At 42.0% G+C, this 27396-nt stretch overlaps 1 long non-coding RNA gene across 2 annotated transcripts; it reads left to right on the forward strand.

Moving 5' to 3' along the window:
- Positions 1 to 241: 241 nt before the first annotated feature.
- Positions 242 to 27396, forward strand: LOC125122471 (uncharacterized). Of its 2 annotated transcripts, none has more exons than XR_007133826.1 (9): positions 242 to 1197; positions 2535 to 2624; positions 2879 to 3087; positions 3674 to 3744; positions 7209 to 7288; positions 9063 to 10663; positions 11227 to 11333; positions 16823 to 16864; positions 26961 to 27396. It is a non-coding gene; the product is annotated as an uncharacterized LOC125122471 (long non-coding RNA). The 2 variants fall into 2 exon arrangements; XR_007133825.1 differs by having other exon boundaries at positions 243 to 1197; positions 9063 to 10360.

Here is a 27396-nt window from a genome sequence, read left to right on the forward strand (position 1 = left end):
AGGATGAGCCCTGAAAAGTGGGAGCAGACAGCTTAATGGAGACTGAATGAAGTTTTCACTTCCAGCCTTTCTGAGGTAGAGGGAGTGGGCTCAGCTGTCCCTGAGAAGCCCAGCATCCATTTCCCATTCCCCGGTTACAGGGCCCTGCTCTTCCTTTGAGGAATTACCTTGTTGTGACTCACCCCAGTGGGAAGGTCGAGGCACCTGCCTCGGGGGAATCCACAGCCAAGATAAAGCATCACCCACCAGGCGTGGGGATGGTCGAGCGTCACCAGAATGATGCAGGGTGGAAGGCACACGCCACAGCTCCCTCGCTCTAGAAGGATATTTTTTTGAGAAGTCTACCTGCTCCCCAGAGGCATGGGGCAGCCTAATTCTCTCTTCCCCTCTTTTCTTTCTTCGCTCTCAATTCCCCATCTGTGAGTCACTCGGTATCAGTCCACTAAACTCTTCTCAGCCCATGTCAGCAGGAACCAGCTGGCTTTGTGGGGGAAAATACCAACCCAGCTGTCTGCACAAGGATGGGAAGAATTAGAACCTTGGGTCCCATACCTCCAGCTCACATCTGGAGAAACTGAAGGGGAGACTTTCAAATTTGGGGTCAAGGAAGCCTTGTAGCTTTTTGATTAACAGCACGAGTTCTTGAGTCACCTGGCCTGGAAGAAAAAGCCCGCCTCGGCCGTTTAGTTACTGATTGATTTCGACCCATCACTTCACTTGCCAAGCTTCAGCTCCTCCTCTCTGACTATAGGACAAGATCAGTACCATGCTCCTAAGACCAGTGATGCTGCAAAATGCATAATAACCTTTGGTTGTTATTTTAGTGATTATTCTTCTAGATTTCTCCTGAGAAGTCATGCAAAACAGGAATGTGAATTGCAAAAAAGATGCTGAGCAGGAAGGCACTAAAGAAAGCCTTTCTCCAAAGGGGATGTTTATTTCAGAGGCACACAGGGGGAAGCTCCACCAGCTGTTTTCCAGGAAATCATCCACTTAACCCAGGGTGAGTTCTAAATTTTAATGACCAGCTAGTGTGGAAGGATTGGAAAAAGAAGAAAACAAACAAGGATGATGTAAAAATCCAATCACACACTGCATAAACTCTGAGGTTTCTGATATTTAGTCTCAAGTTTGAAGACAGCTGCCACCTCCATTAGGAAAAGAATCACAACCAACACCAATACTGGCAGCTAAAAGGTAAGCTTAACGGTATACATCAGAGACCCAATACCAAGGCTTACTAGGGTCTTGGGAACAGTAAGATGTGAAATAATCCACAGCTGTTGGATTTGATGTTTGGGGGGGAGGGCTTTGCTTTGGAAGTTTCTTCTGCCACAAATGTTCTCCCCAGCCAGTCTCTTCCCCGTACACCCAAACTTTCTCAGCTCAAATATCACCTCCTCCGAGAAGCCTTCCCAGTTCTCACTAATGGAGCTCTGCTCTCAGTGTTTTTTTATCCCAGCAGTACCATGTCTGTAATGAGATGTTTGTTGTGATTGTTGGATCGGTTGCTCCTTTAAGTTGGCTGCATGTTCCAGGTGACCAGTGACCCTGTCTGTTGTATATACAACTACAGATGTGGTTAGATTGGTCTCAGACCCACAATAGAAACTGTTATATCTTTGCTGGTTTAATGACTTTAACAAAGTTCTATTAATTATTTCTCCATTCACTCCATGAGGCCTTAACTCTTTACCATGTATTTTTCAATGATGAATAGCATCATTAGTTCATTCAGTTGATTACGAATTAATAACCCCTAAGTGCTTACTATCTGCCAAGCACCTCTGGGGGCCGGGTGAGCCTCGACACATGGAACTTGCAGTACAGGGGGAGAGAGCATCAATGAAGAGAGAAGCAGGACTCCTTGGTCACATGTCCCAAGTGCTTCAGAGAAAAACAAGTAGAGGAGAGAAACAGGGTCAGGATGGGGGCAATTTGGGGGAGAGATGCTGGAGAAAGCCCCTTGGGCAGGAACCCCAGGCGGGGGAAGGCGGCCTGGGGCCCCTGGGGGATAATTCCAAAAACAGCGGCGGGCAGTTCACAGGGTCAGGCGTGTCCTGGGCCACTGTGCCAGAGTGAAGGACAAGAGGGTGGGTGGATGACTTACGAGAGGAGCAGATGTGGGGGGTCTCCGCAGGCCTTTAGAGTTTGCTCTGTGATGGCGAGTCACTGGGAAGACACACCTGGAAAGAGACGTGGGATTTAAAATGATTTCCAAATCATCCCGCTGCGGGGATTAAAGGAAAGGGGGCCTTGGGGGACACCAGGGAGAGTTGGGAAGGTCTGGGAGTCCTTTTTTCATGACATGGTGACGAGCCGTCAGGCTCTTTGAAAGTAAGGCCATCAGAGGTGCTGACGGATTGGGTGTGGGAGGCGGGGAGGGTGTCAGGGTGATTCCAGAATTTCTAGCCTGAGACTGAATGTAAGAGATGCCTAGTCGAGGAAGACTGAGGAAAGCAGGTTGAAGGATGGGGGGGAGGGGGGGGCAGGGTTTCAGGCGTGTGACATTTGAAGCTATTTTTATCCTGCAGGTGGGGATATGGACTAGACAGAGTCCCGGCCTCCCTGGGAAACTGGTGTGAGGAAGTCCAGTCAGCAATACAACTGAGAGAGACCCCGCTGTGAGTAGTGCCAGGCATAGTGAAGTTAAGGTGATGGGGAGGGGTGACCATCGGAGGTGAAGGGACCTGAGAGTGGAGACCAGGACAGGGGATGGGAAAGCCAAGTCCCTGAGGAACGGATGAGCTTAGTAAGTTTGAGGAACAGAAAGAAGGTGACTCCAGAGGCTTGCCCACAGCTGGGTCTTACAAGGGATGGAAGCCCTTAGAAGACCTCGAGGAGGGATCGTGTGGTCTCCTGATTTCCATTTTTATAGGCAACTTTGGAGGATGGATTAACAGGAGAGAGAGGCGAGCGTTGGAGTAGGAGACCCAACTGGCAGCCGGTCCACCGCTGTCCAGCAAATACGGTGTGGACTCGGAAGATCAGTGGAGACGGAGGGAGTTGGAGAGATGCGGGATCTGCTTTGGAGGCAGAGACAACAGAATGGGAGAAAGGAATCCAGGACGACGCCGACGTCTTGGGGTGAGTACCTGCTGAAGGCTACCGTGAGCACAGCAGGGGGAGCATGGGGAGGGGAGGATCTGGGTCCTCTCTGGGAAGTTTCAAATGAAGGAAGAACTAAGAACTTGGGGATCATATTGGATTTTTGTGTGTGTGTGTGTGTGTGGCATGCGGAAGTTCCAGGGCCAGGGATCAAACCCGAGCCACAGCAGTAACAATGCCGGATCCCCAACCCTGCTGAGCCACCAGGGAACTCCACGTTGGCACTGTCTAATGTTAATAATTATACATACAGAATAGCGAACAAATCAGCATCCAGCTTGATAAATTTTCCCAAAGTGACAGATTCCAGTAATCAGCACCCCAAAAGTCCCTCTGTGCCCCCTCCATTCTTCTTTCCCCAAGGCCACCATTGTCCCAGCCTGACATACTTTTTATTGACATTTGAAAACCTATGATTAAGAGATAATAATCAGAGGTAAGCGTGGGGTATTTGCTTATGTAATTCTCAGAAAAATACCTCCCTTGTTTTTGTAGACTCGGGTTTTGTTCTGCCATGAGTCATTTCAAGGTTTGCTGGAGTGTCTTTTTCTCCTTCATCCCACAGGAGGCGCTGCTGAGTGTGAGTGAGGTCCCGCCTGACCCCAGCTAGTGGGCTGCTGCCTTCTTCTGGCTTCCGTGAGTCAAAGAGACATGAAAACCACAACATGAGGTTTAACTGCGAAGCCCTGCTCCCCGCCCATCCCCTTCGCCTCTTGAGTTTCATTTTACTGGTCCCGTCCCAACAGATGGCTCTTTTTAAAGCAGCATCGCCAGTGTGTAGTTCTTAATGACAGGAGAGCCAATTTTATTCTCTCCTGGAAATTAATTTCTCTTCCATTTCTCTCTCTTTCCCTCCATCCCTCTCTCTGTTCCTGTGATGATTTCTTTCAGAAATAATTCCCCTTGCACTCGACCTCCACAAACCTCTGAATCCCCGCAGATGGAGCAAGGCTGCTCTTGCGAGGGAACGAAGGGCAGGAGGCACGTCCTGGGCTCTGCGGTTTTGCTCCCGGAGGAGGACGACATGGGGACAGCTCTAGGACTAAGGGTTCATCTTTTCATCTATGTTTACTTCTCAGGAGACCCCAGCCCCATGGTCTCAAATTTTTCATTAAAGTATAGGTTTACAATGTTCTTTCAATTTCTACTGTACAGCAAAGTGACCCAGCCACACAACACACACATATATACATTTTTTTTTTTTTCATACTAGCTACTATGTTTTCTGCCTCCTTGGCTCTGCACATGTGTTCTCTACATAATATTAAACAGTAACCTTTGCGTCTCCCACATCCTGGGGTGCTCCAGACACACACACCACATTTTTCAACCACGCACACATGCACGCACAAGAGTGGAACCCGTACTGGCTGACCCAGGGCAAAATCAAACAACTTTTAACTGTTAAGTTGACTTTAACTTTTTTAACACCTTAATTGAGATATAATTTACGTGCCATAAAATTCACCCATTTTAAGGGTGTGATTCAATGGCTTTTTAAGTTTACTGAGTTGTATCCTGGCTGTTTTCTTTTTTGCAAACAGAGCCACTGGATGAACACTCTCACCCCTTGAGCTTCCTCCCCACTTGGAAATGTGACAGTTAAAGAGCAGGTTCTGTTTCACCCCCCCCTCCCCAAGTAGTTTTTATTCATTCTGCCATTTACAACTTACTTCCTGTGTTTTGATTCTGAGCTGCTCAGGCCTACTTCTTAGAAGCCAAGTGGATTAGTTTTTACACTGTCAAGAAGTTTCTCTTGTGTCAGAGGAGTTTTCTGGGTTTTTTGTTTGTTTTGTTAATCTTCAGATCTTTGCTTCATCTGCTGAGGTAATGACAGAGAGACCCGAAAATGCTATCTTTGTGATATGAAAGACTATACAGAAATATTTGGTATTTAGAGCTCAACTAAAACGTTCATAGCATTCTGACTGTTGGGATTGGTGGAAGAAAAAAAAAAAAGATATTTAGACTATAAATAGGACATGGAGGCCTAGAACTTTTTCCTAATATTAAAATCTGCATATATAGATTTCAGTTTTGACATCTGTTTTCTCATTTGAAAAACAGACATGAAAATAATCACTTTAGGAGATTTGCCTGAGGATCACATGATTCATGTGAAAACAGCTAGAATGCTAATAATTTTTTAAATCTATAAATGTTCATGGAACACCAATCTTGAGGAACTTCACTAATGGAATAAGAATACTGTTTTGGCCACGGTATGTTAATAAAAGCGAAGGGCCTGCTACTGGAGAGTATGTACCAGCTTAGCCACTCACTCACTAAGGAGGTAATGAGGCTTGCTGTGTGCCAGGCCCCAGGGACTGAGTGGTGGACAGGCAGGCAGAGTCAGGTGGCAGACAGGTGTCTAACGTAGAGCTGAGCAAATAAGTACGTACGAACTGTGCAAGTGCTGGGGAAGAAACTATTCTGGTGTATGTGTGTGTGTTTGAAGCAATTTAAGAGAATGCATTTTTTGCCAGTAAATGTATATACCTATAGGCCGAGAAAAATTTCCTGGAACAATTCACGAGGAATTGGTGACGAGGGTTTCTTTTTGTGACAGGAACCAGAAAGGGAGAGAGAGGGACATCTTCTGCTTTTTATTCTATAACTTTTCTGTACATTTTGAAGTTTCTAACTATAGGCATATATTTTTATTATGTTTTTTAATGTTTATTTATTATTTTGTCTTTTGAGGGTTGCACTCGCAGTCTATGGAAGTTCCCAGGCCAGGGGTTGAATTGGAGCTGTAGCTGCCGGTCTACGCCACAGCCATGCCAGATCTGAGCCACATCTGTGACCTACACCACAGCTCATGGCAACGCCGGATCCTTAACCCGCTGAGCAAGGCCAGGGATCGAACCTGGGTCTTCATGAATACTAGTCAGGTTTGTTACCCCTGAGCCATGATGGGAACTCTCTATTATTTGTTCTCTTATTTAAATATCAGCAGGGCTTTTCTGATCAATAAGCTGAGAGTCCATTTTTATCTTCTTCATTAGATTTTATTTAAAAAAAAAAAACCTGTTAAAGTGAATAAATGATTAACTGCCTGAAATATTTAACTTGTCATGCCAAGCCAATTAAATATAATGTTACACTTGAAAAGACAAAGGTCATTTAAAGAGTGCAAGAATTCCTCAACCCACACCAAACTGCTACCAGCCTGCTGGTGCCCACAAAGTTTGCCCGGACAATAACCCTTTTATTCAACAGTTATCTGAGTGCCTACTGTGTACCAGGCATTATTCTGAGTACCAGTAGATAAAACAAAGCTCGCAGGGAGTCACAGACTAGATTCAAGTTGGAGGAAACACAATAAGTAAGTAGACATTATATACAAACACGTAACAAGAGCTGCATTGAAAAATTAAAGAAGGGCTGGGTGGCGAGTGACCGGTGGAGATGGAGGGTGTGCACAGAACACAGGCCGCAGTTGCATCACTGCAGAGAAAGGTCAGGAGGCCTGAGGAGGCAGAGACTTCAGCAGTGACCTGGATGGAGGCAAGGAAGGGATGAGCCACGCCAAGAGCTGAAGGACGGACCAGGAAAGGCCCTGAAATGGGAGAGCTGGAAACCATTAAGTCTTATCGGTGAGGTCATGACTACTGTACAATTTTTTTCTGCCATGTCACAGTGTTCAAAATATTTCATAATTTACAACTTTTTTTTCAAAGAAGTAAAAATGAACACTGATGGCTTTATTAGCTATGGATATACAGGACTCAGGTTATGTGGTTCTGGGCACTGCTTCTCTTTTTTCGCTATTTAATAAAAATAATCACTGAGAACGATACATGCTAGAGAAAACAGAGAGACATCTTTATATACTGAAAAATGTTTTAAACTTCTTTAGTCATATGTGGTCATTAAATTTTATTTTAGCTGTTTTTGGCCATGCCTGCAGCATGCAAAAGTTCCCGGGCCAGGGATCGAACCTGAACCATAATGGTGACAGTGCCAGATCCTTAACCTGCTGAGCCACCAGGGAGCTCCTTTTATTATACTAACAGTACCTCATAAGATATGTGTATTTTACTATTGTCGTACATGCCCATTTTTATCCACTGAAAATTAATAAATATTACTTCCAGGTCTTAAGGAAAAGGATCCTGGGACGTGTTGTGTGCAGTCTGCTCTGAGACGCTGACCAGCAGGAGCAGCACGCTGATAGGTAAGGGCATCTCAGCGCTACCTAAAACAGAGCTAGCAAGCCTTAGCTCACCATCTCATCATACTTGGGAACACACTTCTCTACCAGCCTCACTTGTGCAAACAAAAGGCTGGCTGTAAGTTATCTCTGAGTTCTTTGATTCATTCTCTTTCCCCTTCTCTTAGATTTTCAATTCTAACTCTATGACTTCTGACTGAAATAATGAATTGTAACCAGTGACTTTCATGTCACTGACTGAGCACTAAGTTACTCTTCCTCCTTCAAACAAGATTCTGGGGGTGGGTTGATCCAGAACGGTGGTTCTCAACCAGAGGCAATCCAAACCTAGCCAGTGACGATCCCCCCTTCTAGGAGACATGTGATGTGGCAGCAGGGTAGGAGGAGGGGAAGCTGCTTGTCATGACTGCAAACAGGGTGCTGCTGGCATGTGGTGGTCCAGGCCAGGGAAGCTGATAAACACCCCACAAGGCACAACAATCTCAATGTCAGCAGTGCCATGAGATGAGACCCTCAGCCTTGAGAAACTGGAAAAGATGGAGAGGAGAAAATGAGCAGAGGGCACTGCCTGCTTATGTCCATGTGGTTCTTTTCCACCTCAGAAACAACACAGCATCTTTTGTTGTCTTTGATGCTGCCTCTCCTGTATTGATTACGCTTTATTATTCCTGAAGACTCGGGTGTGGGATGTAAGTAACCCTATGTCGGACCCAAGCCCAGTGGGATAAACGAAAACGGGAGGGCAAATTGTAACATGTACGGTAACAACGAGAGCATTCTTTCTATGACTTGAAGAAGTCTTCAGATCCTTGGTTTAATTTAATCAGCAATACGTTCATCTGCATATGGCATTTAGCAGCAAAGTAAACTTTTTTTCCTGAGTCGTTTGTTTCCAAATCAGTGGGAACAAAGGATATCCCAGTACCATTCAAGCAGTTTCAATGATTCTCAAACAAACGTGGGAGTCATAGCTGAGCCATTTAAAATATACAGTGATGAGAAAGCATACTTGGTAATCTTGTCAACATTCCTTTAAGGAGAATATCCAAGTGTCCTTTTACTATAATAACGCTTTGTACTTTGAAATGTTCAGATGTCAATAAAATAGAATTGAACACAACAGCCTAGAAGAATGCCGTTTCCAAGTTTTCTAGTAATGGTGCTGTGAAAACAGTATGTATTTTTCAGTTTAACACTCAGAAAATCAAATTTCCTCACCCCAAGATTGGCTCCATTTACAGAAAGCACTTTGGACCCATATTTAACCAACCATCAAAAGTGATTCAAAAGAAGGCTAATTGAACACTGAGGTTTTTGAAGCTCTCAAATGATGACCCAGGTTTTTTCTTGAAAACACTCACAGCGGCAGCTTGGCAGGAAGCAGGAATGAAACCTGCCCTCCAAACTGGAAGAAAAACTTCCAATAACAAACTGCAAGGTTTGAGATCACTGCATGTTATATTATTCATTATTCAAATGGCCTCTAGCCCTATTACACAGCCTTTTCTCTGGCTTCTGAGCTGCCCCAAGAAATGTACTTTAGTAAGACCGAGCCCCCCTTTCAGAGGAAAGGAGAACCTCCTTATCTCCGCGTTCTGCCTCCCTGTCTCTGAGTTCTATCTCTGTTCCATCTGCGTGTTTTGCAATCTCCTCAGTGTTCCAAAGGCCGATGAAATCTCTCTCCCAAGGGGTACTCAGCCAAGTACATTCACTGCTCGACTGTATTTTTCTGCTTCTTGGCCCTTCCCTTCACTGATTTCAAATTTCTCTTTCATAGGCCAGCGATGGCAGACCTCAACCAAATAAAATTATGCAAAGGCAAGCTGGAAAATCTGCACAGGGGAGATTCACCAAGAGGAGAGGGGCCTGATATTTTCCGTCTAAATCCTTAGGCCTCACTCCAGCCCACAAAGACAAGTGGCAGGAAACTTAACAGCGATAATCAAATGAGCTCAGCCAGCCTCGGGATGGTTCTTGTAAAAACTGTGTGTGTGGAGAAGGGATGCAGGCTTTCTGCCCAGGAGAACCTAGAGAGAAAGAACTGCTCTTCCAAAAATTCCTGAAGTCTGCTGCCAGGGGCTCAGTACATACCTGACCAAAAAGAGAAAACTGCCCACCTAACCGGTGTGGCTGTTTCCTGGCTACTACGGACAGAAGCAGACAGAACCTTATCATTTCAGTTACGTCTAACTTGGACATTATTTTCAAGTAAATATTGGTAATTTCAAGGCTCTCTCCTTGCCGTGTGACCTGGCGTGACGGACAATGCTGTCTCCGAGGAAGCTGACTCCATAGCAACAAGCCAGGGAAGCCTGCACCTTCCACCCAGGGGGCCTCCCACGAGCATTTTGGAGACTCGGGACTTTGCAGTTATCTTGTCAGGGGGTGGCTGAGGGAAGAAGCTTCTTCCTTTGCCTTCTGGGCCCCTCCCAGCGGTCTGGGTTTCTGTGGATCACGCTGTGCTTCTCAATGAATCCAGCGCTGGGCATTTTTCTCTTTTCATTCAGGAAGTGGTGAGCTGAGCCCTGAGATTCTTTCTGCTCCGATGATATAAACAAATTGTAGAGGAAGTCAAGTCAAATTTTCCCTTGCTGCTTTTGTTCTCCCAACTAGCAATTCAGAAAACAGAGCCAACTTTTTTTTTTTTTTTTTGGATGCCTTTTAAAGATTGCTGTTAACTGGAAAGACAAGAAACCCTTGTAGTTTAAAAAAAAAAACACTAAATTTATTTTTCAGAAAAGAAATACCTTGAAGGTTAACGCTTTTTGTTTTTTTTTTTTACTTTGCAGACCAGAGTGCTTCCTTGACATGAGTTTCACCTAACTGTTGTTCTTTCCTTCAAGTGTCAGCCAAAAGAGCAATGATGAGCTTGGCGTGGGCAGTGGCTGAACCCGACTGGAGACCTCTGCGGCCCTCACACACAGCCACGGGGAGCTCACAGCCATGATTCAGTACGGTGCACAGCAGACAGAGAGGAGACACCTTACCTGTATCATCTACAGATACCGCTTGAAAAATCACACGTAATCAGGCCCTTCTCACAGGGGAAGCTACTCGAAGCTCTATCACCAGCTGGTAAGATGGCATCTCTGGGTTTCGCTGGTGGTTCTGTGAACATTTCCAGACCAGAGCACCTGACAATCCAGGTGACATGTTTACCACGCCTCTCCTAGTCCTCTAAAAACAGCAGCTCCGCGCTACCTAACTGAAGGAAAACGCAATGGTGGGAGATGTACTGACATCTGCAGGGTGGCCCTGAGGTGGCTTCCCCCCCCCCCCCCGACTGTTCTGCTCCATTAATCCTGGTGCAAGAAATAAGATGTCGTGGTCACTAGGTGCCACCCCTGCTTGTCCTCCATTGGCCCTTGCTGTACACAGGTGGGTAGTCAACCTTCGAAACAGCCCAATTGTCTAGTGAAGCACGTAAGAGTTCAAATACCAGCTCAAGCTACTTCCTGCATCTCCCTGTTCCCTTCTGCAGTTTGAGGATACGTTTTAACATGGCAGTACAGTTATATGGGTTAAAAATAACAGATACATCTCACCCCAATGTGTGGCCTGTGTTAGGCTCTCAATTATAGGTAGTTATGATTAAAATTCCTAACACTGAGTTCGCCTGGGTCAGGAAAAACTAGCATTGGTAGAATCTGAACTGGATGGTGTCTGCAAAGTTATTTCTATGTCAGAACATGTTTGTTCAATCACGATGGTCCCCGCCCTCCTTATCTACGAATATATATATATACTGTAGGTATTTATAGACTAATAGGTATATAAAATCAGTTATGCAAGTTGTAATTGACTGTGCAATTACTGAATAAACAGTGGATGAAAGGAAAATGTGAGGATGTGAGAGCTGGCTTTAATTCATGTTTTATCTTATATTCATTTAACTGTTTATTTACTTGTCTACACTCTCCTCCCTGTTGATTATTTTCCAGGCATACACTTCCCTTGAGCAACGTCAGATGAGAAAGTGATTTCATTTCCATCACAGGGGAGACAAACAGAAGACCCAGAGGCAGCGACTTGCTTGGAGGCCTCCAAGGTATGCAGGGCGGTGTCAGAAGTTCTGTGGACGCCCCACCCCGGAACTACCTTTGAAGCTTTGATGTAGAAACATGTAACACTGACAGTGCTCCCAAATTTCAGTAAAGCAAAGAGAGCACATAGAGCATGGATGCAATCACCATACATTTACAGAATTCAACAAGTGCCTCTGACAAACTTTATCAAAGACCTACTGCGTGCAGGGCACCAGGGCATAAAAAGGGTTGCTCGTCAGTGCTGGCTGACACCAGATGCAGGCTAGACACACAGAGGAAGGACCTGAAAAGCAGGGACACCATACAGCCCCTTCCTGCTCACCCAAAGAGACAACCAGAAAATTCAGAAGAGCAAGTTTTAACATGTCCATGTTTTTGTCTCTTTGAAAAACATGACTTTTCATTTTCAGTTTGATTTTTATTTTTACTTATTTGAGTCAGGGTCCTGGGGTTGTGTGTATTATGGTTCAGAAAATGCTCCTCTCTCATGCCTGCTTTGGAATGGAAGAGACTTCCTTGTCCCACTGAGATTGAACTTGGTCATGTGACTTTGTGTGCTAATAGGCTGTCAGGAAGCAGGATGCAAGCAGAGCCTTGAAACATGTTTGCACCACGGGTCTGGCTCTTTTTGCACGTCCAGCATGGCCATGAGAAGTGGCTGCCTATTTATCCAAAAAGGATGAAAGACACCTAGAGCAGACCTGGATGCAACCCACATCTTGAAGTCCTGCCGAGCCTGGATCACCTGAAAACCAGCCAACTTGCAGATGCTGTTGTGAGATTAAATATACTGTTTTAAGCCACTGAGCTTTGAGTAACTTGTTACAGGACATTATTATGGCAATAGCTGACTGATGTAGGCCCCATAATATTTCTAAGTCTTAATCTATCCTTGGGCTTACCATGACAGATACTAAATGACCCCCAAAAAAGTAATTCAAAAGATGCTTCAAACATTTGCCTTGCTGAGTTGACTTTGTTATGTAAATCAAGGTCAATTACAGCCTTTCATGGACTAAATGAAACTTGAGGCCCATCATGTGTAAATGAAAATAGTATATGGCTAAAGAATAAGAGATATGAAGCATCCATGTATTCACTAGATAAAGCCTTCATTCCACAAATGCTTCATCCAAAAAAATTTGTTCCAAGAGATACTAATTGTATTTTTGTGTTCAACCTTGAAGATATAATATTACATATTAATAGCCAACCGTTATCAAATGCTTACTATGAGCCAGGCACTGGGTTTTGGGTTTTTTGGGGTTTTTTTAACTGAGTTACAGTTGATTTACAATGTTGTGTTAGTTTCAGGTATACAGAAAACTGATTCTCATATGTATGTATATATATGCACACACACTACATATATATGAGTGTGTGTGTGTATGTATATATATAATCTTTGATTCTTTTCCATTATAGGTTACTATCAGATGTTGAATATAGTTCCCTCTGCTATATAATAAATCCTAGTTTTTTTAAAATTAAAGCATAGCTGATTTATAATGTTGTGCCAATTTCTGCTGTATAGCAAAGTGACCCAGTCATATGTATATATGCATTCCTTACATCATCTTCCATCATGGTCCATCTCAAGAGACTGGATATAGCTCCCTGTGCTATACAGTAGGATCTCATCGTTTATTCCTTCTAAATTAAATAGCTGCATCTGCTAACCCCAAGCTCCCGGCCCATCCCACTCCCTCTTCCCTCCCCCTTGGCAACTAGAAGTCTGTCCTCTATGTGAGTCTGTTTCTGTTTTGCAGTTAGGTTCATTTGTGCTGTACTGTAGGTTCCACATATAAGTGATATCATATGGTATTTGTCTAACTTACTTCACTTAGTATGAAAATCTCTACTTGCAACCATGTTGCTGCAAATGGCATTATTTCATTCTTTTTTATGACTAAGTAGCATTCCACTATATATATATATGTACCACATCTTAATCCATTCATCTGTCAATGGACACTTGGTTGTTTCCATGTCCTGGTTATTGTGAATGGTGCTGCAATGAACATATGGGTGCATACATTTTTTTGAATTATAGTTTTGTCCAGATATATGCCCAGGAGTGGGATTGCTGGCTCCTATGACATTTTTCTGCGGAAACTCCATCCTGTTTTCCATAGTGGTTGTACTGATTTACACTCCCACCAACAGCATAAGAGGGTTCTCTTTTTTTCACACCTTCTCCAGCATTTGTTGTTTGTAGACTAATGGTGGCTATTCTGACTGGTATGAGGTGGTACCTCATTGTAGTTTTGATTTGCATTTCTCTAATTAGTGGTATTGGGCATCTTCCCATGTGCCTACTGGCCATCCAAATGTCCTCTTTGGAGAAATGTCTATTTAAGTCTTCTGCCCATTTTTTGATTGGTTTGTTTTGTTGTTGAGTTGTATAAGTTGTCTGTATATTTTGGAGATTGAGCTCTTGTTGGTTGCATCATTTGCAACTATTTTCTCCCATTCCATAGGTTATATTTTCATGTTTTTTGTTTTTTCTTTTTTATGGTTTCCTTTGCTGTGCAAAAGCTTTTAACTTTGATTAGGTCCCACTGGTTTATTTTTTTTATTTCTACTGCCTTAGAAACTGACCTAAGAAAGCATACGTACAGATTATGTCAGAGGATGTTTTGCCTATGTTCTTGTCTAGGAGTTTTATGGTGTCTTGTCTTACATTTAAGACTCTGAGCCATTTTGAGGGGGGCTTTTTGTTTGTTGTGTTTTTCGGGGTTTTGTTGGTTTGGGGTTTTTTTTGCTTTTTTTTAGGGCCACACCCATGGCATATGGAAGTTTCCAGGTTAGGAGTCGAATTGGAACTACAGCTGCCAGCCTATGCTACAGCATTGCTGGATCCAAGCCATGGTTGCAACCTACATCATAGCTCATGGCAATGCTAGGTTCCCCAACCCACTGAGCGAAGATAGGGATTGAACTGGTGTCCTCATGGATACCAGTAGGGTTCATTTCCACTGCGCTACAACAGGAACTCCCATTTCCAGTTTATTTTTGTCCATGGTGTGAGGATATATTTTACTTTCATTGACTTACATGCAGCTGTCTAGTTTTCCCAGCACCACTTGCTGAAGAGACTCTTTCCCATTTTACATTCTTGCCTCCTTTATCAAAGATTAATTGACCATAGGGGTCTGGGTTTACTTCTGGGCTCTCTATTCTGTTCCATTGACCTGTATGTCCGTTTTTATGCCAGTACCACACTGTCTTGATGACTACAGCTTTGTAATATTGTCTGAAGTCTGGGAGAGTGATGCTGCCTCCTGCTTGGTTTTTGTTCCTCAGGATTGCTTTGGCAATTCTGGGTCTTTCATGATTCCATATAAATTTTTGGATTATTTGTTCTAGTTCTGTAAAAAAATGTCATGGGTAATTTGATAGGGATAGCATTAAATCTGTAGACTGCTTTGGGTAGTATGGCCATTTTAACAGCATTAATTCTTCCAATCCAGGAGCATGGGAATATCTTCCATTTATTTGAGTTCTCTTTAATTTCCTTGATTAATGTTTTATAGTTTTCAGCATATAAGTCTTTCACCTTCTTGGTCAGGTTTATTCCTAGATATTTAATTTTTTGATGCAATTTTTAAAAGGTATTGTTTTTTTTATACTCCTTTTCTACTATCTCAGTTAGTATATAGAAACACAACCAATTTCTGAGTGTTCCTCTTGTATCCTGCTACTTTGCTGAATTTGTTGATCAAGTCGTTTTTGTGTGGAATCCTTAGGGTTTTCTATATAATGTCATCTGCGTATAGAGACAATTTTACCTCTTCTCTTCCAATTTGGATACTTTTTATTTTTATTTTTTGTCTGATTGCTGTAGCTAGGATTTCCAACATTATGTTGAATAAAAGAGTGGACATCCTTGTCTTGTTCCAGATTTTAATATGAAGGCTTTCAGCTTTTTCTCTGTTGAATGTTATATTGGCTGTAGGTCTGTGATAAATGGCTTTTATTATGATGGGATCTGTTCCCTCTATACCCACTTTGGTAAGAGTTTGTATCATGACTAGATGTTGAATTTTGTCAAATGCCTTTTCTGCATCTACTGAGATGATCATGTGATTTTTGACTTTTGTTAATGTGGTGTATTTATTACATTGATTTGCATATGTTGAAAAATCCTTGTCAACTTGGGATGAATCCCACTTGGTCGTGGTGTATGACCCTTGTTATGCGTTGTTGGATTGGGTTTGCTAATTTTTTTTTTTTCTTCTTTTTACATCCACACCTGTGGCATTAGAGGTGCCTGGGCTAGGAGCTGAATCGGAGCTGCAGCTGACAGCCCTCACAGTATCTTGCAGCAACAAAGGATCTATAACCCACTGAGTGAGAGGTGGGATCAAACCCACATTCTCACAGAGAATAAGGTGGGTTCTTAACCTGCTGAGCCACAATGGGAACTCCGGTTTGCTAAAACTTTTGTTGAGAATTTTTGCATCTATATTCATCGAAGATAATGGCCTATTATTTTCTTTTTTGGTAGTATCTTTGTCCGGTTTTGGTATTAGGGTGATGGTGGCTTCACAGAATGTCTTCGGGAGTGTTCCTTCCTTGTTGTTTTATAATATACAGTAGTGTGTATCTGTCAATCCCAAACCCCTTATTCCCCCCTTTCTCTTTAATAATCAAAGATTGTTTTCTGTCTGTAAGTCCATTTAAGTAAGTTCATTGTATTTCTAAGATTCTACACATAAGTGATATGCATTTGCCTTCATCTGACATGCTTCACTTAGTATGATAATCTAGGTACCTCTATGTTGCTGCAAATGGCATTATTTCATTCTTTTTTTATGGCTGAGTAATATTTATTTATACACACACACACACACATATCTTCTTTATTCATTTGTTGATGGACATTTTGGTTGCTTCCATGGGTTTGCTACTGTAAACAACGGGGTATATGTTAAGTTTTTGTCGTTTTGTCCAGCAGTGGAATTGCTAGATCATATAATAACTACTTTTAGTTTTTTTTTTTTTTTAAAGTACTGTTCCCCATTATGGCTGCAAAATTTTACATTCCCACCAACAGTGTAGAAGGGTTCCTTTTTCTCCACATCCTCTCCAGCATTTATTATTTGTAGACTTTTTGATGATGGCCATTCTGACTAGTGTGAGGTGATCTCATTGTAGCTTTGATTTGCATTTTTCCAACAATCGGCAATGCTGAACATGTTTCATGTGCCTGTTGGCCATTTGTATGTCTCTAGAGAAATGCCTATTTAGGTCTTCTACCCATTTTTTGATTGGGTTGTTGTTTTGATACTGAGTTGTATGAGCTCTTTGTATATTCTGGAAATTTTGCCCTTGTTAGTTGCATTGTTTGTGAATGTTTTCTTCCCTCTGTAGGCTGTCTTTTTGTTTCTGGTTTCCTTTGCTGTCAGGCACTGTTCTTAGTGCTTTATCTACAACTTATTTAATCCTCAAAACTTAATGTGGTACTTTGTTTATCCCTGTTTTGCAGGTGAGAAAATTGAGGAATGAAAAGGATACGTGACTTACGCAAGTAAGTGGGGTTCACATCTAAACTGTCTGGTTTCAGAGCTCACAGTCCTGCCCACCCTGGAAAGACACAGACATGCTGACAAGGAGCTTACAGAGTAAAAAGGGGTGGCAGCCTTAACAAAAAAGACAAATCAGTCATTAAAACCAAGGCAGGACCGTGATTGAAAAGAACAGGAAAAACAAGAGTTAGGAACAATAAACTGTTTTAGCCAGGCGGCCAGAGAAGTCTTCTCCAGGTAGGTGAATGTATGAGGGATGAATACTATCAGACCAAGAATGGCTGAGACAGAGAAGACTGTGCTATAGAGAGAACAGTAGGCAGTACACAGCTTGGTTATATTTGAAGGACTGAAAAATGGCCACTGCTTCAGAAGGCCATAAAGGGGAGTGTGTCTCTTCTTGCTCGCTGCCATAGGACAGGGATTGGTCAGTAGATTTTTTGTGTATGGCACCAAGGAGTAACTATTTTAAGCTTTGTAGGCCATGCAGCCTCCATCACAATTATGCAACTCTGACGCTGCAGCGTGAAAGCTACTGCATATAAGTAAACAGGTGAGCATGTATGTTGCAATAAAAGTGCACATAGGGACACTGGAATTTAGATTTCAGTGTGACAGGAAACGGACGAGCATGTATGTTCCAATGAAACGGTATATACGGACAGCAGAATTTAGACTTCAGTGAGACAGTTCCACAAATAGTAAGTATATGTGTGAAAACACGTAAGAGTCCCATTTGGTGCATTTCCAACACATTAATTCTTACATATATCCAATGCACCTTAACCTTAGAGCTCAGTGAATTCTGTCGGCTGATGGAATGTAAAAGCAAGAAACAATTTTGAATAAAATTTAGTAACTGGGCTATTGGTTTTTAAATCACTCTTAATCAGGATTATCCAGGAAAAATAGTATCAATAGGATATGTATGTATATGAAGAGATTTGTTAGCAGATAAATGGCTCACACAATTACGGAGGCTGGAAAGTTGCATAATTTTGCCCGCCAGCTGGCAACCCAGAAGAGGCAGTGGTGTAGATCCTAGTCTGAGTCTGAAAGCCCAAGAAACAGGAGCACCCAGGGAAGGAGGGCCAATGTCCCAGCTCAAGCAGTGAGTCTGGAAGGGCCAAACTCTTCCTTCCTCTGCCTTTATGTTCTGTTCAGGCTCTCAGCAGAGTGGCTAAGCCCACCCACCCTGGGGAGGGCACAGTGCTTTGCCGAGTGCACTGGCTCAAATGCTAATTTCATCTGGACACGCCTTCACAGACATTTTCAGAAATAACATTTAACCAGTATCTGGGCAACCCGTGATCCAGTCAAGATGACACACAAAATTTTAACCATTACAGTCTGATAAAGAAGAACAAATCATCACCCAGGAAAAAAATATTGGCATCGATAAAGATAATACAAAGGAATGTTCCATCTTTACAAAGAGAACAACAACAAAATAATGAATGCGTCATCATTCAAAGAGTATTTCAGATTGATCACTGCCCCAGAAAACTAAAATTGTCTAAAATCTTAAGAGGTCGCCTATAACACACTTGATGGATACTTTCCTAAAGCTGACGTGACAATCCTAAAAATTTATATCACCTAACCAGTAATGAGTTATGAAGCCAAAATAAACTTTTCTAAATTGACAATAAGTTTTGATCAATCCAGAAGGTAGAAAGATTAAATCCTCTTTCGAATAATTTCTATAGAAAATGATAATCCAAGACCACTGTATTAACAGGTAATCCAAGAGTATGTAGCCAAAATATACAGGAAACACACATTATAGGAAAAGTCAGGTAGTTAATAAAAAATAAGCATGTTATTTGGGGGATTTTGTGATGTATATTTCAGCTTTAAAAATTGCGTAATTTGTGGAGTTCCTATTGTGGATCAGTGGGTTAAGAACCTGACTAGCATCCATGAGGATGCGGGTTTGATCTCTGGCCTATATCAGTGACTTAAGGATCTGGTGTTGCTGCAGACTGAGGCACAGGTTGCAGGTGTGGCTGTGGCTGGCAGCTGCAGCTCTGATTTGACCTCTGGCCCAGGAACTTCCATCTGTTGAAAGTGTGGCCATAAAAAGAAAAAAAAAATCTTTTAACTTTTTTTTTTGGTCTTTTTGTCTTTTCTAGGGCCACGCCCATGGCATATGGAGGTTCCCAGGATAGGGGCCCAATCAGAGCTGTAGCTGCCGGCCTATGCCACAGCAACGTGGGATCTGAGCTGCGTCTGCGACCTACACCACAGCTTATGCCAATGCCGGATCCTTAACCCACTGAGCGAGGCCAGGGACCGAACCCACAACATCATGGTTCCTAGTCAGATTTGTTAATCACTGATCCATGACGGGAACTCCTATAACTTATTTTTTTAAATGTCTACAGTTCTTTTCTTTTAGCCATGCCTACAGCATGCGGAAGTTCCCAGGCCAGGGACTGAACCCATGCCATAGCAGTGACAACACCAGATTTTTAACCTGTTGTACCACAGGGAACTCATCTACATCCTTTTTCTTAAAGCTGCCGACCTGCCTCTGCCTTGGAAGAGCGCTTATGGCCTATTTCCCCAGGACAGCTATCCTTTCCTTCCTTTGGACCTGTTCTCAGGCCTTCAGACTTGGGTCCTGGACTGGAACTAACTGGGCTTTCCTGGACCTCCAGTTTGCAGAGGGACTTAACCTCTGAAACCAAATTGTTTGCACACACAGTTACTTTTAAAAAATATACACAGGAGATGGGATTGAGACAGTGGAGTAGAAGGAGTAAAGCTCGCCTTCTCTCATGAAAACAACAAAATTACAACCAACGGCTGAACAACCTTCAAAACAGACTGGAAACTATCAAAAAAGATATCCTACTCCAAAAGACAAATAAGAGGCCACATTGAGATGGTAAAAGGGGTGATTATGTGATATAAGCAACTCCATACCCACGGGGGGATAGCCCACAGACTGGAAAGTTAACTGTATCACAGGGGCTCACCCACGGGAGTAAGGGTTCTGCGCCCCATGTCAGGTTCCCATGCTTGGGGATCTGGCATTGGGAGAGGGAGCCCCGGGAGCATTTGGCATTGAAGGCCAGTGGGGCTTACACACAGGAGCTTCATGGAACTGGGGGAAATGGAGACTCCACTCTTGAAAGGCACACACAGGCTTTTGTGTGTTTGGGTCCAAGGACAAAGCAGAGACTCCATAGGAATCTAGGTCAGACTTGCCTGTGGTTCTTGGAAGATCTCCTGGAAAAACAGTGGGTGACTGTGGCTCGTTGTTGGGCAAGGATACTGTGGAGGCAAAGGTCTCGGAAATAATCATCAGCATGAATTCCTCTAGAGGTGGCCATTTTGGAAAAATTTAGCACCAGGCCAGAGAACAAACCCAGTGGGAACACAGCCCCACCCATCAGCAAACAGGCTACCTAAAGTCCCGCCCCCACCCAGGCACATAGACTCCTCTAATCACACCCAGAGACAAAGCCCCACCCACCAGAAGGACAAGACTCAGCTCCACCCACTAGGGGGCAGGCACCAGTCCCTCCCATCAGGAAGTAGGCAGCATGCCCCCATACCAACTTCAGCCACCCTCAAGGGGGGTGGATATCAGAAGCAAGAGAGACTACAACTCTATTACCACACTAAAAATCTATACAAAATGAAAAAAGGCATAGAATTAGGACTCAGATAAAGGAACAAGAAAAAAAAAAAAAAGACAGCTAAATGATCTGGAGATTGAAACCTCCATGAAAAAGACTTTACTACTAACGATGATTCAAGATCTTGGAAATAAACTGGAGGCAAAGATTGATAAAAAAAAATAGAATATGTAAAGACTAAGTAAGTAGAGATGCAAAATACAATAGCTAAATAAAGTCACTAGAAGGAACCAACAGCAGAATACAGGAGGCAGAGAGTAAGTGATACGGATGACAGACTGGTGGAAATCACTAATGCAGAACAGAAGATAAAAAAGATTGAAAAGAAATGAAGACAGTCTAAGAGACCTCTGGGACAACTTTAAATGAGTATCAGTATTATAAGGGTGCCAGGAAGGAGAAGAGAGAAAGGGCCAGAGAAAATATTTGAAAAGATAATAGCTGAAAACTTAACATGGGGAAGAAATCACTCACTCAAATCCAGAAAGCACAACAGCTACCATATAAAATAAACTCAAGGAGAACACCCCGAGACACATATTAATCAAACTGACCAAAATTAAAGAGAAAATATTGAAAGCCAGCTAGGGAAAAGAAACAAATAACATACAAAGGGACCCCGATAAGATTATCAGCTGGTTTTTCAGCACAAACTCTGTGGGCCAGAAGGGAGTGGCAAGATATACTTAAAGTGATGAAAGGAAAAAACCTCCAACCAAGATTACTCTATCCAGCAAGGTTCTCATTCAGATTTGAAGGAGAAATCAAAAGCTTTACACACAAGCAAAAGCTAAGAGAATTCAGCACCACTAAGCCAGCTTTAGTATTTGTTGTAAAGGAACTTCTCTAGGTGAAAAAGAAAAAAACACAACTAGAAATAATATTACAAATGACAAGGCTCACCAGTAAAGGCATACATATAGTAAAGGTAGGAATCATCCACATACAAATATGCTACCAAAACCAGAAATCATGAAGAGGGTACAAGTACAAGATACTGGAGATACATTTGCAATGAAGAGATCAACAACTTAAAACAATCCTGTATATATAGAGACTCATATCAAAACTTCATGGTAACTGTAAACCAAAAATCTATGACACACACACACACAAATAAGAAAAAGCAATGCAAACACAACACTGAAGATAGTCATCAAACCACAAGAGAAAAATGGAAGAAAAAAGACCAACAAAACAAATACAAAACAAAAAATAAAATGGCAATAAGAACACACATATCAATAATTACATTAAATGTAAATGGAATAATGCCCCAACCAAGAGACATAGACACAAAACGGCTAAATGGATACAAAAACATCCATATATGCTGTCTTCAAGAGACTCACACAAATTCAAAGTGAGAGGATGGAAGAAAATATTCCATGCAAACAGAAATCAAAAGAAAGCTGGAGTAGCAATACTCATATCAGACAAAATAGGTCTTAAAGAATATTATAAAAGAAGGACATTATACAATGATCAAAGGAACAATCCAAGAAGAAGATATAACAATTATATATGCGCCCAACATAGGATCACCTTAATATATAAGGCAACTAATAACAACCTTAAAAGGAGAAATGGGGAGTTCCCTTCGTGGCACAGTGGTTAACGAATCCGACTAGGAACCATGAGGTTGCAGGTTCGGTCCCTGCCCTTGCTCAGTGGGTTAACGATCCGGCGTTGCCGTGAGCTGTGGTGTAGGTTGCAGACGCGGCTCGGATCCCGCGTTGCTGTGGCTCTGGCGTAGGCTGGTGGCTACAGCTCCGATTCAACCCCTAGCCTGGGAACCTCCATATGCCGCGGGAACGGCCCAAGAAATAGCAACAACAACAACAACAACAACAAAAAGACAAAAGACAAAAAAAAGGAGAAATGAACAATAAATAACACAATAATAGCAGGGGACTTTAACACCCCACTTACAGCAATGTACAGATCATCCAGACAGAAAAGCAACAAGAAACACAGGCCCTAAATGATGCATTAGACCAGATGGACTTAATCTTTATAGAATATTCCATCCAAAAGCAGCAGAATTCACATTCTTAAGTGCACACAAAACATTCTCTAGGATAGATCCCATTCTGGGCCACAAATCAAGCCTTGGTAAATTTAAGAAAACTGAAATCATATTGAGCATCTTGTCTGACCACAATGTTATTAAGACTAGAAATCAACAAGGAAAAAAACTGCAAGAAACACCAACACATGAAGACTAAACAACATGCCACTCAACAACCAATGGATCACTGAAGAAATCAAAGAGGAAATTCAAAAGTACCTAAAAGAAAATGATAACAAAGACACAACAATCCAAAACCTATGGGATGCAGCAAAAGCAGTTCTAAGAGGGAAGTTTTAGCAATACAAGCCTACTTCAGGAAACAAGAAAAATCTCAAACAACCTAACTTTACACCTAAGCAACTAGAGAAAGAAGAAGAGACAAAACCCAAAGTTAGCAGAAGGAAAGAAATCATAAAGATCAGAGCAGAAATAAATGAAACAGAAACAAAGAAAAACCATAGAGAAGAAACTAAAAGCTGTTTCTTTGAAAAGATCAACAAAATTGGTAAACCCTTAGCCAGACTCATCAAAAAAAGAGAGGGCTCAAATCAGAAATGAAAAAAGAAGTCAGAACGGACATCAGAAAAAATACAAAGGGTCATAAGAGACTACTACAAGCAACTATGTGCCAATAAATCGGGCAACCTAGAAGAGATGGACAAATTCTTGGAAAAGTACGATCTTCCAAGACAACCAAGATGAAACAGAAAAGATGCATGGACCAATCACAAGTATTGGAATTGAAACTGTGACTTAAAAACTTCTGACAAACAAAAGTACAGGACCAGGTGGCTTCACAGGTGAATTCTAAGAAAATTTAGAGAAGAGTTAACACCAACGCTTCTGAAACTATTCCAAAAAATAGCATAGGAAGGAAGACTCCCAAACTCATTCTGTGAGGCCACCGTCACCCTGATACTCAAACGAGACAAAGACAACACACACACACAAAAATTACAGGCCAGTATCGCTGATGAACATAGATGCAAAAATCCTCAAAAAAACACTAGCAAAGCAAATCCAGCAATACATTAAAGAACTGTACACCATAATCAAGTGAGATTTACTCCTGGGATGCAAGGATTTTTCAACATCCACAAATCATTCAGTGTGAGACACATTAAGAAACTAAAGAATAAAAACCATATGATCCTCTCAATAAATGCAAAAAAACAAACAAAAAAAACAACTCTCGACAAAATCCAACACCCATTTCTGATAAAAACCCTCCAGAAAGTGGGAACAGAAGGAAACTACCTCAACATAATAAAGGCCATAAATGACAACCCACAGCCAACATCATTCTCAATCATGAAAAGCTGAAAGAATTCCCATTAATATCAGGAACAAGACAAGGATGTCCACTCTCACCTCTACTATTCAACAGAGTTTTGGAAGTCCTAGCCATGGCAATCAGAGAAGAAAAAGAAATAAAAGGAATCCAAATTGGAAAGGAAGTAGTAAAATTATCACTGTTTGCAGACGACATGATACTATATACCTAGAAAATCATAGAGACCAGAAAACTGTTACAGCTCATCAATAAATTTGATAAAGTTGCAGGAAACAATACACAGATATTGACTGCATTTTTCTATGCTAATAGTGAAAGATCAGAAAGAGAAATTAGGGAAACAATCCCATTTACCACATCAAAAAGAATAAAATACCTAGGAATAAACCTCCCTAGAGAGACAAAAGACTTGTACTCTGAAAACTCTAAGATGCTAATGAAAGAAATCAAAGATGACACAAACAGATGGAAAGATATTCCATGCTTTTGGGTTGGAAGAATCAACACTGTCAAAATGACCATTACTACCCAACACAATCTACAGATTCAATGCAATCCCTATCAAATTACCAATGGCATTTTTTCACAGAACTAGAACAAAACATTTTAAAGTTTGTTTGAAAGCACAAAAGACCCAGAATAGCCAAAGCCATCCTGAGAAAGAAAAACGGAGCTGAAGGAATCAGGCTCCTGACTTCAGACTACACCTCAAAGCTGTATCATCAAAACGGTATGGTACTGGCACAAAAACAGAAATAGAGATCAATGCAACTGGACAGAAATCCCAGAATTAAACCCATGCACCTACAGTCAACTAATCTATGGCAAAGGAGGTAAGAAAATACGATGGAGAAAACACAGTCCCTTCACTAAGTGGTACTGGGGAAACTGGAGAGCTACCTGTAAAAGAATAAAATTAGGGAGTTCCCGTCGTGGCGCAGTGGTTAACGAATCCGACTAGGAACCATGAGGTTGCGGGTTCGGTCCCTGCCCTTGCTCAGTGGGTTGATGATCCGGCGTTGCCGTGAGCTGTGGTGTAGGTTGCAGACGCGGCTCGGATCCCGCGTTGCTGTGGCTCTGGCGTAGGCCAGTGGCTACAGCTCCGATTCAACCCCTAGCCTGGGAACCTCCATATGCCGTGGGAGCGGCCCAAGAAATAGCAACAACAACAACAACAACAACAAAGACAAGACAAAAAAAAAGAATAAAATTAGAACACTTGCTAACACCATACACAAAAATAAACTCAAAATGGATTAAAGACCTAAATATAAGACTGGATACTATAAAACTCTTAGAGGAAAACACAGGCCAAACACTCTCTGACATAAACCACTGCAATATCTTCTCAGATCTACCTCCTAGAGTAATGACAATAAAAGCAAACGAATGGGACCTACTTAAACTTAAAAGTTTCTGCACAACAAGGGAAACCCTAAATGAAATGAAAGACACCCAGAGAATGGGAGAAAATATTTGCAAATGAAGCGACTGACAAGGGATTAATCTCCAAAATATATGAATGAACACCTCTTGCAGCTCAATACCAAAAAAAACAAACAACCCAATCAACAAATGAGCAGAAGATGTAAATAGACAATTCTCCAAAGATGACGTACAGATGGCAAAACAAACACATGAAAAGATGTTCAACATCACTAATTATTAAAGACATGCAAATCAAAACCACTATGAGGTACCACACCTTACACCAGCCAGAAAAGCCATCATCAAAACGTCTATGGACAATAAATGCTGGAGAGGGTGTGGAGAAAAGGGAACCCTCTTACACTGTTAGCAGGAACGTAAATTGGTACAACCACTATGGGAAACAGTACGGAGATTTCTCCAAATATTAAAAATAGAATTACCATACGATCCAGCAATCCTAGTACCCCAATGTTCACTGCACCACTATATAAAACAGTCAAGACATGGAAGCAACCTAAATGTCCATCAACAGAGGAGTGGATAAAGATGTGGTAACTATATACACAATGGAATATTACTCATCCATAAAAAGGAATGAAATAATGGCATCTGCAGAAACATGGATTGCCTATAAGTTATCATGCTAAGTGAAGTTAGACAGTGAGACACAAACATCATATGCTATCACTTATATGTGGAATAAAAAAAAAAAGGATACAATGAACTTATTTGCAGAACAGAAACTGACTCAGAGACTTTGAACAGCATATGATTACCAAAGGGCACAGGTTGGAGTCGGGGAGGGAGGGGCTGGTGGTTTGGGATAGATATGTCGCAAAATTAGGTTGTGAAGATGGTTGTACAACAAAAAATATAATAAAATTCATTGAATTAAAAAAAAAGAATGCTCCTAAATTTTAAAACCTTCAAGGCCTACTGAACTGGAACCAGCTCTGATTAAGCATTTATTATATTAATCAAGCATATCTAGATGCTACAAATATACAACATGGAATGGAACTGAGAGTGGTGGTTTTAAGATCTGTCCACAGGAAAAGAATCTGAAATACATACATAACATACATAACATATATACATATATCTTAAACACTTTGCTGTACACCTGAAACACTACATCAGCTATACTTCAATAAAAAATAAAGTATAAAGGAGTTCCCGTCGTGGCGCAGTGGTTAACGAATCCGACTAGGAACCATGAGGTTTCGGGTTCGGTCCCTGCCCTTGCTCAGTGGGTTAACGATCCGGCATTGCCGTGAGCTGTGGTGTAGGTTGCAGACACAGCTCGGATCCCACGTTGCTGTGGCTCTGGCGTAGGCCGGTGGCTGCAGCTCCGATTCAAGCCCTAGCCAGGGAACCTCCAAATGCCACGGGAGCGGCCCAAGAAATAGCAAAAAATAAATAAATAAATAAATAAATAAATAAATAAAGTATAAAGATATTGGGGGGGGGGGGAATGTTCACAAATTTGTGACACTCCCCCTGAGAAAGACAGAAGCCTCTCCCTTTGGGTTTAGGCTGTGCCTCGCAACTCTCAAAGGAGAGGAATACCGTGCAAATGACACTGGGTGACATCCAAGCTGAGTCATAAAACACACTGTAGTTTCCTCCTTGCTCTTTCCCTCTGGAAGACAATGGCCATGTCATGAGAACATTCAAGAAAAAATCCACATGGTGAAGAACTGAGGCCTCCAGCCAACAGCCGTGTGAGTGCACCATCTTAGAAGCAGATGCTCCAACTGCAGTCAAGCTTTTAGATGCTGGCAGCCTCGACCAACATCCTGACTGTACCGTGACTACTTGGGAGAGAGCTTGAGCCAAAACCGTCCATCCAGACTGTTCTCAGTGATTCCTGACCTCAGAAACTGGGTGAGATAAGGAATGTTTGTTATTTTCCTAAGTTTTGGAATATTCTGTCACATAGCAAGCCCTGCAGAACAGAAACTGACTCAGAGACTTTGAAAAGCATATGATTACCAAAGGGCACAGGTTGGAGTCGGGGAGGGAGGGGCTTACTCTCACATTCTGATGTTTGTTTAATGGGTATTGAATAAATGTTTGAGAAAA

The sequence above is a fragment of the Phacochoerus africanus genome, chromosome 3 (genome assembly GCF_016906955.1).
Source record: "Phacochoerus africanus isolate WHEZ1 chromosome 3, ROS_Pafr_v1, whole genome shotgun sequence".
Taxonomy (NCBI): Eukaryota; Metazoa; Chordata; class Mammalia; order Artiodactyla; family Suidae; genus Phacochoerus; species Phacochoerus africanus.